This window comes from Neopelma chrysocephalum, unplaced genomic scaffold (genome assembly GCF_003984885.1).
Source record: "Neopelma chrysocephalum unplaced genomic scaffold, ASM398488v2 Primary Assembly neopelma1_45, whole genome shotgun sequence".
Classification (NCBI taxonomy): domain Eukaryota; kingdom Metazoa; phylum Chordata; class Aves; order Passeriformes; family Pipridae; genus Neopelma; species Neopelma chrysocephalum.
The window spans coordinates 12,901,318-12,915,451 of record NW_020897704.1 but is presented as its reverse complement, the minus strand read 5'-3'; the positions used below and the strand labels follow the sequence as shown (position 1 = coordinate 12,915,451).

At 35.3% G+C, this 14,134-nt stretch overlaps 1 protein-coding gene across 13 annotated transcripts in view; it reads left to right on the top strand.

The window, feature by feature from the left end:
- MAGI2 (membrane associated guanylate kinase, WW and PDZ domain containing 2) overlaps window positions 1-14,134 on the top strand; it is a 735,331-nt gene that overhangs the window by 267,796 nt on the left and 453,401 nt on the right. The window lies entirely within an intron of this gene.

The following is a 14,134-nucleotide window of genomic DNA, read 5'->3' as shown; positions in this document are numbered from 1 at the left end:
TGCTGGCATCTATAATATTTCTCATTTAGCATGTTAGAAATTGATCTGAATAGTTACTGCATTATTCTAAGTGATGGAAAGGATAATAATTTCCTAAAGTAAATGCAGAACACATCATACAATATTAAATAAAATGTGTAAAGGGCCACATATACAAGACAGGAAGGTAATTTGATCTCTGTTAAATTATTGAGAGCACATTTCCACTTAAGTAAGAAACTAATGATAAGCAACCAGGTGAAGCTTTGTACATTGATTTATGGATTTGTATTAAAGATTTCACATGGTTGATTACAGTTCAGCAAGCTTGCAGGGTCCCTCTTGTATATGGAGCATTTTGTATTCTGTGTATTGAAATGAGAGTTGGTGTTTAGGTTGCCGGTGCAAACATGTGTGACAAGACAGATGTAAAAGCACAGCCACTGAATTAATAATTTTTATTATTATTATTATTACTTCTGTCATGTACAGTGCCAACAGAACCTCAGGAATGATAGATTTCTTTAATGAATTTTGTCAGTACATCAATATGCTATATTTGAAGAAAACATAGAAATGTTTTAAAAATTTTTACTATCTTGAGTTTTTTGGAATGTTACTAATTAGTAGATTATGCTTAGCCCTGTAAGACCATCCATCTAAGAGAAGGTCACTCTAATTAAACCTACGTCCTGAGGACCTCGCTGCCACCGTCCAAGCTCACTCGGCCCTGGCAGATGAACCATGGGATTAAAGGGTGGGTTCAGTTCAGTGCATACTGCATCTCACCTAAAAAATCCATTGCGCAGGCTTGAAGGCTTTACCCACATGCAAAAAGTCCTGTAGCGACGGGCGAGGGTCGAAACGGCAGGTGAAAGGTGCACTGGAAGCCGCAGACCCAACCCTGCATGCAGGCGGTTGAGGATATTGATCATTTGAGACTGACCGGAGGTGATACCACCTGAGTCCTTCGCTGTGCCTTTTGCAATCGGACATGTCTATCTCGTATTGGCCTTATTAGCCACCAGCGTGCTTGTAACAAATGTGGATAGAGCCTTTCCCAAATCTTCGTTTACGAAGCCTAGCCATGATGATGATGATGATGAATATGCAGTGGATGTGAATGGTACAGACAGTAGGATGGCTGGATCTGATTTATTGGAAAATATTCAACAGGCCTTTTTAAAGCTGATATTCTTAGCAGATTCAATTTTCCACTGAAGCCAAAACTAAATCCAGTATATTAATCCACATTATAGTTTTATAATGAATATATCATTACTAACTTGAAGGAGTTTTACTTTCTACGTTTACGTTTGTAACATAATATTCACTGAATGTTCTGCATCAAAAGATAACTGACATGCTGACCAAGCAAGAGGTCCACAATTCTTGTCTTTCTGAAGAGCAAGATGAGACAGAAACCAAGTACTTGTCTGGCATGGCATGTAAACCTTTGCAACTGTGGTATATAAAGGTGACTGAGCTAATTTCCTGATTAAGTAACAGCTTGGCCCATGGTTTGCTGACCTTCCTGAGAGAGCTTCGGCTGGATGTTCCAACCAGTAGCTCAGAAGCAGCTCTTGGCATTTGGCATCCATTCCCAGCCATGCTTAATATTCACTTCCTTCTGTGAATGCTCCCCTACACAACATGAGCCAGCAAGATGCGCTAAAAGTGCAAGATAAATTTTTAGTGTTTATGATTCCTTGAACAATGTGCCTGCTCAAGTACAAAAGCCAGAAGGTACATCTGCTCCCTACAACTCTTAAAGAAATAAAATTGATAGAGCCAGCATAGCCTCATGGATCAGTGGGTCTAGAACTCTGCAACTACAACTGATGAGGAATGCATTAGGATGATGTTCCAGAATCCATAGCTGATGTTAAATATATGTCTTTAACCATTAGCATAATATTACTTTCTTCCATGTGGAATGGGATTACTCTTTTGAATAACAGATGAGAAAGAATTCAGTAATCCTTAACCTCTGCTAACTGATTCAACCAAGCAGCCTAAAGAGGTGTATGAATTTCCTATATATAAAACAGGAAGAAGAAAATCAGCATTTGGTCAATGAATCATGAAAGTCAGAAGGGCATTTGTAAAAATAGCTGATTACGTTCACTTTATCTGCTTGCCAGTCTGCTTGTTCCCAAATGTTTGCTTCATGAAAGATGATAAATACACACTGAATTTTCTACACATGTATGTGCAAACTCATGCCCTAGCAGAAAGCAAAAATATGTATATAAAAGATCTAAATTTTTCATTTCCGACCTTAAATGTTTATTATGTTCAGCCTCAGCATAATGGTATAATACAGGGGATTTATTTAATTCCATTTTGATGCCATTTATGATCTTTACAAGGTATATATATGAGTAGTGCTGTATACAACATCCCTCCAAGGTACTTATATGATTCCATTATTATGTTATCTGGGCATTTCACAGTTTTTATTCTGTAAATACACAGCACTTTGCAATCAAGAAGACATATTTGGACTCATCATTCAATTAGGAACTTAGGCACACCATTAGGGAATGGTCAAGGAAATAATAGTGGGTTTAGCATGTTTCAAAGTGGTTTTTTCTATTTTCTGGTATTTTTTTAAGTGACTTTTAAATTCAGATAAAATTGAAGCTCTTTCAGTGTGTCTAGTCTAGCCAGACCTGTAAAACAGAACAAGATTACTCTCACCTACCTTTGTACATTTATAATGCAAATTTTATATTTGAGTTAGTTGCTAAACTCATGTTGTAGCCTTCAGAGGGAAATGGGTGTTGAAGGCGTGAGTCATCTTGCCTTATTAACCACACAGGGAGTCTGAATAAGTAGGTGAGATGTCTACAGAGAACATGACTAATTAAGCTAAATCTAACTCAAAGCAATCAGATAACTTGGTCAAGACCATGAAAGAGCGTAACAGGAAGTTGAAGCAGTATTTTGCCATTCCTAGGTCTGTGTCCTAAACTCTCACACAACCTGTCCTTCCGTAACCTCGATTGCATTCTTATCTCCTGATCTTAGTACCTGTAGCAGTACAGCCATAAATTATGCAGTGGAATTTATCTTACTGAACTTCCAATGCCTATGTTGTGTGGCCACCAACACAAGTACTAGGTCACTTTAGGCTCTGGTTATTAAAAATGTATTGTAGAGGTCCTTATTCCATTGACTATCAGTGGACATGAAAGGATTATCACAAAAGTGAATGTTAACATGGTCTCACTGACAAAGAGTGTGAGCTTTTGTAACCATAGGGAGTTCATTTCAGACAGATTGGATGAAGGCAACTGAGAAATCAGATATTTGGGAAAAAAACCCAACTCTTTAATTTCCATGATTCAGAAAAAAACTGAACAGGAAACTCCTGCCAGGATTTTTTTTCTTGATGATGCCACTGTGTGTGATTTGATCCCATTCTTTATTCCTGAGAGCAGTAGTTGCTATGAGGAAGCATTTGTCTCTGGATGTTATGCACATCATGATATACTTTCAAACTACATTCTCATACATTACATCCAGTAAGATTAGAATCTGTAGCACACAGAGTGTTTTCTACTTTTCGGAGCAGAAGATTTTATTTTATGCTGTGTTGTTTCAAAGTACAAGCTATGTAATGCTGATAGGCAGGTAAGTTTTCTAGTTTTAGTGCTCCTGTCTAGCTAGAAAATCTGCTCAGGGTGATGTCAACTCTTTTTTTATTATTATTTTTTATTTGTGGTTCTATAAGTGAAGTCTTGAGGCAAGAGATTTTGTTGTATTTCATGAAGGACCTTAAGTCAACCAAGGTGATGAATTGTGTGACCAGGAATATCTCTGGGAAGCCTCTGGTTTACCAAGATTTACAACTTAGTAAAGGCTAGTTGTGTACACTGACTCAAAGAACATATGAATCAACTAAGAGATTTTGATTTGAGTATCTTTTTCATTCATTTGAGCCCTAAAAGAGCAGAACCCTTTCTCTGCATATCCATTTCTATCCCTGAATCTCAGTGCAAATTCTGAGGCTTAGAAATGTTGAGGTGTGACCTGCTTTTTTATTTCAGACTTTTTTTCCCCTCCCTCTGTAAAGAGCATAACAAAGACAGCTCATAAAAGTTCAGGAAATATTTTAAAATTGTGAAAGGGGACAAGGCATAAAGCAGTGATGTGGAGTGATTTTCTGCACCTGGGATTTCTGTTGAGTACTTAATAATCACCCCTATTCTCTTTGCCTTCTGAAGTCAGTGAAACCACTCAGCTGAGTAATAGTGCAAACTTTCAGAAAAACACATCTCAACAGGACAGACATTACAATGAACTCAGATAAGTTACAGTACCAGTGAGTACAAATGAAAGGGTATTGATTGTAAGGAAAACACAAAAACTAAAGAGAGAATGATATTAAAAACAACTGAAGAGTTAACAAGTAAAGGTATATGATCGGGAACGATGATGCTCTTGCACGTTTTGACAATAAGTGTAATGCTCATTATCAAAATAGCTGTTTTATGAAAATCAAACAAAAACATGGAATTTGCAAACTGTACTGTAATATTTATTTTCAAAGTCTTAAGGATTTCCCTTTTCTTTGTACTTTTTCACGTCACTTGCTGATGAAGACACAGAGTGTCTGTATTTCTAATAAATACAACTGTCAGAATAATGTAGCTGTACAAACAATTATGTTATGACACAAGGTGCACACATATTGTGTGCATATGGGAAGGGGCAGGAAAGAAGACAGAACTTTGGTCATAGGCAGAAGCTCCAAAATAAGGAGTTGATGGTCATTTGAAAAAAAAGAAAAGGGAAAAAAAAAGGTTTTACTAGTCACTAAATACCAAACCTATCAGGGACTTGAATGAAGAACTTGAGTCTTGTAGTATTCCGGAAATAACTATGTGAAACAAGTGCTGACTGTTGAGGACTCAAAGGAGTTAAAGTATTTAGAGTTTGCTGTACTGAATTACTAGAGAAGCTGCAGAAAACAGAAATTAATATTTGATGTATAGTATAGTATGTATGTATAGTATGGGCAGCAAAAGGGAAAAGAAAATGAAAAGTAAACAGTTCTATAAAAAAATTACTATTTCTTCTATTTAGGTCAGCTTCTATATTATATGGTAACCTGATTGTTTTGACATGCTTTTTTGCTGAATTTTGGTATAGTTGAATAATTTTATTACTTGGCTAAAGAAATAATGTGAAAGGGTCCAGTTCTGAATAACATGCAATGATATTAAAATTTTAGTTGGAACCAAAAGCTGTATTATGGTGATGGGGGAGTAACAGTGTAGTTACGAAATACCACATTTGTGGCTTAAATCCCAATAAACAGAAGAGTAGCAAGGTCAGTTTATGATTCAAATAAGAGTTGAGAGAATTAGACTTGATCTGGGCAAGGGCTGGTCTTGTATCCCCTCCACAGAGGGCATATTGTGGGATCCTTATGCTTTTCCTAAGGAAGCAAACCAGGGCCTCACACTTGTGGAAACAGAAACAGCTCCAGGTTTTTTGTTGTTTCTATGGAAACAAACTCCCACTTTGTTTACGAGGCAGAGGAAATGCTTTTTAATGCGTGAATTAAGGAGACAAAGCATTGTGCAGAACAGGTGAGCCTCCAAAAAATCTTAGGAGTCAAGACCGGAAAAGCCAGTTGTGGCAAAAACAGGTCTTAACAAGAGCTCATCACTTTGCTAGTTAAATGGAGGAGAAAACCAAGGCATCAGCTGCTGCTTTAGGGAGGATGGATCGCTGCTATTATGTCAACGAGTGTTTCAGAGGTTCCTAAATTGTATTCTGTCTCACACTCAAAACTGCCACATTTGAACACTGAAAAATGTTGTTTCACTTCCAGCTAAATGCACTTTAATGTCTTCTAGACAGCCATAAAGCTGAGCAGCAGGCATAATTCTTCAAACGGGATATAACATCTAGTGTGTTTCTTGATTATCCAACTCAGTCTGATGCTCTGCAGATTTCCAGTGCCTCACTTTTCTATAAGGATTTTTCTAATAGAATGGATTAATTTACCAGCTTGGATATCTTTCTTTATGTTATACTGTGAGGATTTATCAGTTCCCATCAGTCTGTATTTTATCAACCTACTCTCTATAAATTTCCATAACAAGAAATTATTTTATTTAATGATCTCCATTAACTTGGAGGTCATATTTGGCTTTCTGCAACATGTTTTCAACACAGCAACTTTGGGAAGTTTAGCTGCAGGTCAGTAATTTGGTCTAAAGTGTTTGGCCCAAGTGAAAAGGTTCATGAGGAAAATGATGGGGTCTATAAATGCTTTGTAGAAAGTATGTTCTTTCTTAGAATCATCAGGAAAAATCTCAGTAGTCAAACCTGTGCATCCACCAGTCACGAAATCTTCACTGCTATCTTGTGAATACCTACTTTTTCCTGCAATGGTCCTCAAAAATCTGTACTAATAAAGTAGAATATCATAGAACATCTCAAGTTGGAAAGGAACCATAAGGTTCATTGTTGTTCTAGGTACTGGGTATTTTACTTTACTAGTTACAGCTCTGTAGTAAATCAGTATTTTAGAATGATATTGGAATAACTGTTCTTAAATAGTACCTTCCACAAACTCACTGCACAAAATAATTTGCGTAGATGTGCTTCTACTTAGAGGTAGTAATTCTGAGACTAATGTGCGATATGCTGCCATGTCTGCAAGCTTCAGTCACTGACACTGGTTGTTTGGCTTTCATTTATACTGTTTATTCCTGCATCTTAAGTGAATTGATTAACCTCAGTGATTTTAGAGACTTTCCTAAATGAGGTCAGGTGGGTTTATTTTCTGCAATAACTTGGAATAACGCATGGTTGTAATGTCTGGTGAGGCTCACGCATGTGACAGCTAATTTGAAAGGCAGGAGATGGACAAGTATCCAAGAGATTGAGGTTAGGATTAACACTGTGGCTTTTTGTTTGATTCATTCAGTCAAAGACATTTGCAAGAATCTCTCATGACAGTTCTTTTTCAAAGTTACCCAGTAATCCCAAAGGCAATGGCATTTTTGTTAGGTTCAAATACAGTTATATTGTTCTCCATTCTAGCTCCTTGACATTTTGATAGTTAAATAAAAGAAACCTATCATCTCAGTTATCATCCTAGGGTCATGCAATTTTTAGAAAATAAGATTGGATAAAAAATTAGGTAGCACTTCTACACAATTTTGCTTCTCTCAGTCTTCCAGTTCAACTGACAAGTGTTCCTGATGCACGGTGAATACCTATTCAAAAACAAAATGAGGATTCATTTACTGTGGTGACAGAGAAATGTATTAATACTGACTGTGATACAATAAAAGATGAAAAAGAAGAAAAAAGACCTGGACAATGTGTACTATTGACTGATTGCCCTACAATTTCATCATGTTATTTGGTGCTGCATATTATTCAGTGACAATTAAATCTTATTAGTTTGCTTTTCTCATTTTTTTTTTTAAACAGCATTTGATGCCAGGGAAGCTGTTGAACATTGCAAGTTGGAAAAATACATTTTGCTCTCACATATATCTAGAAGACCACTGGTTTGATGGGGATCTTACAAGTCAAAGTAAATGCAGTTTATACCTTGAGTTACTTTGTTAAATTACATGCACAACTACCCTTGGAGTTTTCCTTCCTGATGATGCTGTCTTCATTTTGAACTGCTGTTTTGACATTTGTAAAGTTTTAGCAAATGCTTCAGGAAAAGGTCAGTTTATAGTGACATTTTCCCTTTTCAAAAACCTGTGGAGAGGACACTGAATACAGGTTTACTTGATAAGTCATTACAGATTTAAAAACATGTCTCTTTTTCACTGTGTTTTAGAACACTTGTTTTTCACAATCTTGTTTTGCTTTTGAACTGCTGCTCTAACCATTTACTAGAAAGTTCTTCTCATAGAACTCAGTTCTGAATGTCTTCCTTGCACACTGTTAACTTTAAAAATATTTCACAGCTTGGGGGTTTTTGATACAAGAGTAGAATGTTTAGAAAATATAGGGCTAGGGTGTTAATATTATCAACTTATGTCCAAATACATTGAAAGAGCTCCTGCAAAAACCTGCCTGCATACCTATGTGGTTGTGCACAGGTTCTGGTCTGGTCTGCTGGGGCTGTATGTGCAAACATTTTTTTCCACCACTGGGTCATTTCCATTTGTCATTCTGTTCTGTAATGGTTTGAAATCCACCAAATAAATTAGCAGTTGTCTGGTAACATGCATCAATACTTTCTAAAATCATCAGACATTCTGTCAATGATGCCATTGAATAATTTACTGTTTGGGGAATAAAGGTCCACTTATGAATGAGAATATGTCATCAACTTTTTTTCATGTTTTCAAAATCAGAACATTCCAGTGCTTTCTCTCTGACATATTTTGTGACAAAAAATATGACAAAAATATAATAAAGGAGAAGAATTGCACTTTTTCAAAACTTCTCATGAGTTACAGCATGAGAAAATATATTGAGAAATATATTTTTGCCTCGATATCAATATATTCCCTGTCCCTGAGAATTCTGTGCTTTCAGCTCTCCAGGAATTATGTTGTTGCCCCACTGAACACAAAATCTGTTTTTATTAAAGCAAAACCTATTAACTTTAAATAATAAACACTTAGAGAAAAAGTGTGAGAAGCTGTTCAGTGTTTCTATTGACAAGCTGGTTATTGGGAAATAAATGCGATAGAAAGATGTCCATACATATATATTTTTAACCGGGGCATTAACACCATGAGTGCCGTTTGTTTAATGATTGAAGGAATTGGCCTTTAGTCATTATGCACTATACACTTTTTATACAGCAATGAAACTGAATATGCAAACTGACCTTTTCTTTGCATGAATTAGAATAGAAATTCTACTGAATTCTCAGAACTGTGTGTATGTAACTCATTAAAGCTGTCAAATTACCTGTGCCCACTGAGCTGATAGGATAATACCATAGCAGTATTTTATGTGGCCAGATGATAGAAGTCCCATGAGAAAAATGGCTCAGTTCAACTTAGATGAAAAGACTAGTCAGGATATCTCAATGACGTATATTTAGTCAAACATTGTATAGTCACTCTACCATCAGAAAGCAGAGAGATCTGATTAGACATACTTGCTGAATTTGACGGATGAGGAGGATGAAAATACACGCAGCAACATTCTACCCTTTTTGAGAGCCAGCAGACATTCATGTGAATGTTCAGTCTTTCTCAGTTTTCTAATTTTCTCCTTTCATCATTTTAGAGGGGATTATTTTTCAGCATCGTATTTTTCCGCATACATAGCATGTCCTTATTGGTACCCTCAAAGAAAATATTTTTCATTCCATGAAGTCAAAGCAAATTTTTTACAAATTGTTTACCTCTCTTTTGGCTGACCTACTTTGTTTCACAAGAGTGTCATCAAACAAAATCTATGTTCATATGTAGTTAATAAGAGGCATGTGGTTATCAAACAGATGTGTTATTATTAGGCCAATGAGAATATTCATAGCATATAGTCTTCTGAGCTGCTACTGTCCTATTGCTTTTGGTGGATTCACTTACAAAATGATGATATTCATGGCAGAACACTTTGCTATATCTTAAGTAGAAATAGCATAGATGTTTCATTAAGTGATGCTTTGCTTTAAAGGAAATAAATATATTTACAAGTTGTTTTCACCTTTTAGCTTTCAGTTGCAAACTCTTGGATTGAAAGTTGCAAGAAAATAGAAATACAAGTGATATGCAATATAGCATTCAAGCATGAACATTATTTGCTATCCTGAATTTTGCATTTCTTCCTCTAACAAAAAAAGGAATAATCTGACCCATAAGAACTTTAAAAGAACTTTCCTTGAAATATTAGCCATATTTTAAAAAGGATGTTTTATAAGATTTGTGCTCTTTTGACGTAACTTGATTTAGCATTGTTTCATAGGTTTCTGTTGGTAACCTCTTCAATTATTATACTTTATTACCTTTCATGTGTTTGTGTTCAAGCCAAATGAACAGATTGCATGAATTATTTATTTTCCATACTATCTAAATAATTCTATTAGATATTTGAAAGGGGGTTTTTGTTGGTTTTTTTTTTTCATTCTTCAGCTCAAAGCAGTGAAACTTTCAAAAGTTTATAGCTTAAGCTCTATCAATGAAAATCTCTTTCCTTTCTTACTCTTTTCAGTTTCATTTCTTCATGAAAATTCAGTAGTGGAAAGAAACCTGCCAGCAGAGCAATTGCACATCTGACCTAGTTCACTCAATCTGAGCAACAGTCCATCCTGTTTGTAATTGACTAGTGATTATTTGGGGAATTTAAATACTCTGTCTTTTATGGAAGGGCCTAACTGAATTTTTTTAGCCTAAATATTCAGTGCCAGAAGGTTTTAGTTTATACTCAATACTCCTAAACATATATGTAAGCAATTAAATATTAAATACTGAGAATACAATTTAGTTTTGATTTGATTCTGTGATTCAAAACTATATCCTTACCATAGGTCTGTGTACCTGCTGGGGTTAGGTCATGAGTGACTGTTTTGAAATTGTTGAAATTAACTATATACATAAAGTTAAACATATATGCGTCGTTTTGCTTTCTTAGACTATGCTTTCAATATGAAAATAAAAAAGAGTTTAATGAGGTTTGTAAGCTACCTGAACCAAAATAGAAGAGTTAACTGTGCTTCCTTATGCCACTGCATTTTTCACAGCCTGTAATAGTTGTCAGCTGGAGTTACTTGGAAAGCATAATTTTGAGCTTTCAGTAGTGTAAGAGAAAAGAAGTTTCATGACAGAAGTAAGAGATATATTCTCTTCAGTAAAACCTGCATATTTGGAAAGTGTTCAGAAAATAACAGTAGGATAAGACTGATTCTAATTCTAGAAAAGCTGACACAGAATCCAAATCTGAACATATATAGTACAAAAAAAAAAAAAAAGAGAGAAATTAAGACCTGACTTGATCATGCAAGAAAGTATTTAAGAAAGAGGTGCCTATGGACAAAGTAGTTTCAGAGAGCGGAAACTTTTTACTTTAAAAGACGAAGACATAATAAAAGCTACAGCTGGGGACTGGATGTAGCAAGATCCAAAAGAAGACGAAGGGGAATAGGTAGCACTGCAGCTCAATCTGAAGAAGGGCAGTGGATTGTTCACTTGATTGTTCAGACTCTATTTCTATAGTCTTTTACTGTGTTGAATTGATTTCTATTGAACATAATGGTACTTAAAGCACCTGGCTTAAGTGTAGACACCTGTGTTCAAGTTTCTTAAAGCAAATCATTCCTTTCATGTTTTTCTAAGGAATATTCTCTAGTCAAGGAGACACGATTGATACAGGATTTACTGTATGAAATCCTGTATGTCCCATGCCTTTGAAAAGGTCAGATTAATCTATCATATTGCCCTGTGAAAGGCATGCATTTTCCTACTGCCTGGAGCTTTCCTTATTCAGTAGCCGAACCTACAGCAGTAGTAGAAATAATAAAGAATTTTCAAGATGCTTTGTCCAATATATCAGCTGAGCTTTCAGGTTGTTCTATGCATATCTGGATGGTTTTGGTAATGATCATACATTTTTGCACTTATGTAAAGAAGAGAAAATCACGGTTTATCCTGTAAATAAATATTGAACATTGCACTTTATTCAGACATCTCCCAGTGAACATGAAAGGAGGTGCACTTGTGTGTACTGCACAGGGCTGAGAATGCAAAGGGTACCTTTAGGGACTAGCTGGAACTCTGAGTATTGATGCATCAAGTGAGATTATGCAGAAGTCATATGCTGGTCCAAGGTTCCATTTGCATTCCTGGATGATGGTGGCCAAGTCAAACACAGAGACAGTCTGTAAACCAATTAGAAGTGGCTTAGGTTACTTCTGTGCTAGAGGTTAACATCTAAAATACTGCTGAATTAAGATAAGTGAAGAGTTCATAAGAGATTAAGGCATAAAATATATATCCCATAATTCATATCTGCTCTTTTAATTTGAAAAAAATCTTTCTTGTAAAAGGTTAAAAAAGTAATAAAATAAAAAAATAATAAAGAAGGCATTGCATTTATATATTTTTGCACTAGGCAAATGTTGATTTCAGTATGCCAAGTAATCAGAGAATTACATATCTAAATGTTTTTTATTACTTTAGAAATAATGCTGCATATTCTCTCATGTTAATGCAGTGCTATGCCATTTTCTCTATCTCTATGAATAATATTATTATCTTCTAGATAGTTTGCAGTATACTTCAAAATTCATTGCTCTGGTATTTCTGTTTGGTCATCCCAGTGTGCACTTATATTCTTCGTGGTGTTAAAAAATTAAAATTTCTTCTCTTTCAGTCACTTAAAGTGTTCTGTAAAAAGTATTGAGTATTATAAAAAATCAAATTAGGGACAAATATGTATTGAATGTGTTTTCTGCAAGGCTATAAAATATGTCGGAGGAATGCTTAATTTTACATTTAGTTAAGAAGTTCATCTTTCTTCTTTTTAAAGTTCCATATCATCTCTCTCTGAGATACCCAATCACTTCCACTGGAGCACAAAGGTTGGTAGTCTGCTGGAACAGTGGTGGATTTTTTCTGTAAACTGTTTGCTTGATCAGCTTTTGATTTATTACTACGTACAGTGCTTTGAAATATCTTGGATATTAAAGAAGCTTAAAAAAAAAACAAACAAACTTGTTATATTTGGTTCTGCGTAATTCTGTGCACACACTTCCTAGGATGGAAAATTTGTTGAAAAGATTATAGAGGAGGTCAGACTGGCAAATCACAATGGTTCCCTTGGGCCATACAAAAAGTCTATGACTAAATAACTAGTTGCAGTATTTGTAAAGAAGTGAAAAGATAAACACTATTTTAGTATTTGAAAAGTATTGCACTTTTTTTTTATTTCCAATAAAGTTAGAGAGAAATTGCAGGTCTCTTTTCATTTATGACATATTGTAAGTATTAATCTCTTTGAATTTTGTTTATTCTGTTTTAGGAGAGTAAGTGAATCATCTCATCAGTTTTGTGTTACTTCAATATGTTTGTTCTCAATTTTAAAGAAAATAGAACCATTGTAATGCTCTCTAATCATTTACATAACACATTTTTACAGCAGGAAGAAAAACATCCTCAAGCTATAACCTCTGTTGTCTACTGTGAAATTACTAGTATTTATTTAGGATATGAAGTCTGAAAAATATAGTAAAAATTCGTATCATAAGACATTATGGAGATTATCAGATGACCAAATTTAACTGGATTAAAAATTCAGACGTGGCAGGCCTATTACTTTGCTGAAGAAGTGTTCAACCCTTTTCTGAGGTGAGATGTGCATGCTCTAGGACCCAGGCCAGGAGTTTAAATTTATAAGAAGGAAGATGGGTATATATATTTTAGGTGCTACTTCACAGTGTTGGGGTTTTTTATCCATTTTCTTATCAGGAAGCTTCTAGGAGTGTTTTTTTAAAATAGAAACCCTGATTAAAATTAAAGAATCCAACACTTTCCCTGTTACAGCAATACTAAGCTTAGGTACATTTCAGAAAGGTTAAGGTACACAAACTTTTTCACCTATCTAAAATACAAGGAAAACCTGCCATTCCCTTGACATTCTTTGCATTTTAGACAATAGAAAACACGTGAAGCTGAACTGAAAGCTAAGAGCTTCTTATGATATTGGCAGTACTTGTACTGCCTTTCCAAAGAAAGGTAAAAGATACTGAGGATCCTGTAAATCATTTTAGTGCAGTAAAAAAAGAGTAGTGGTGAGTCTAGGCATAATTCTAACTTGTTGAGATTTCTTTACATTTTCTCTTTCTCCAACAGTCCTTCAGGGGTCTCAGTTCAATCTGACTCTCAGAATGAGTTTTTCCTGATGAAAGAAGCTTCAGTGGAACTGGAAGACCAAGGGAACAAGTGATCATCTTCGATTCTCACAACAGCTACCTCCAGTACAGTTTTTTTGCACAGCAATGAAGCCAGGGAACTTTTCCCCAAGCTTGGAGGGAAGTACTGTGCCAGGAACAATAACTAAACAGATTAAGTGCAGTAACTTTTATAACTTTTATATGACAGAACCATGCGGTGACACTCACGATGCAATACGATTACAATATTACATCTTTTCACCCACAGCCAGGGATCATTTCATTCACTCTCTCAGTATGGCATAAGGCAGTGTA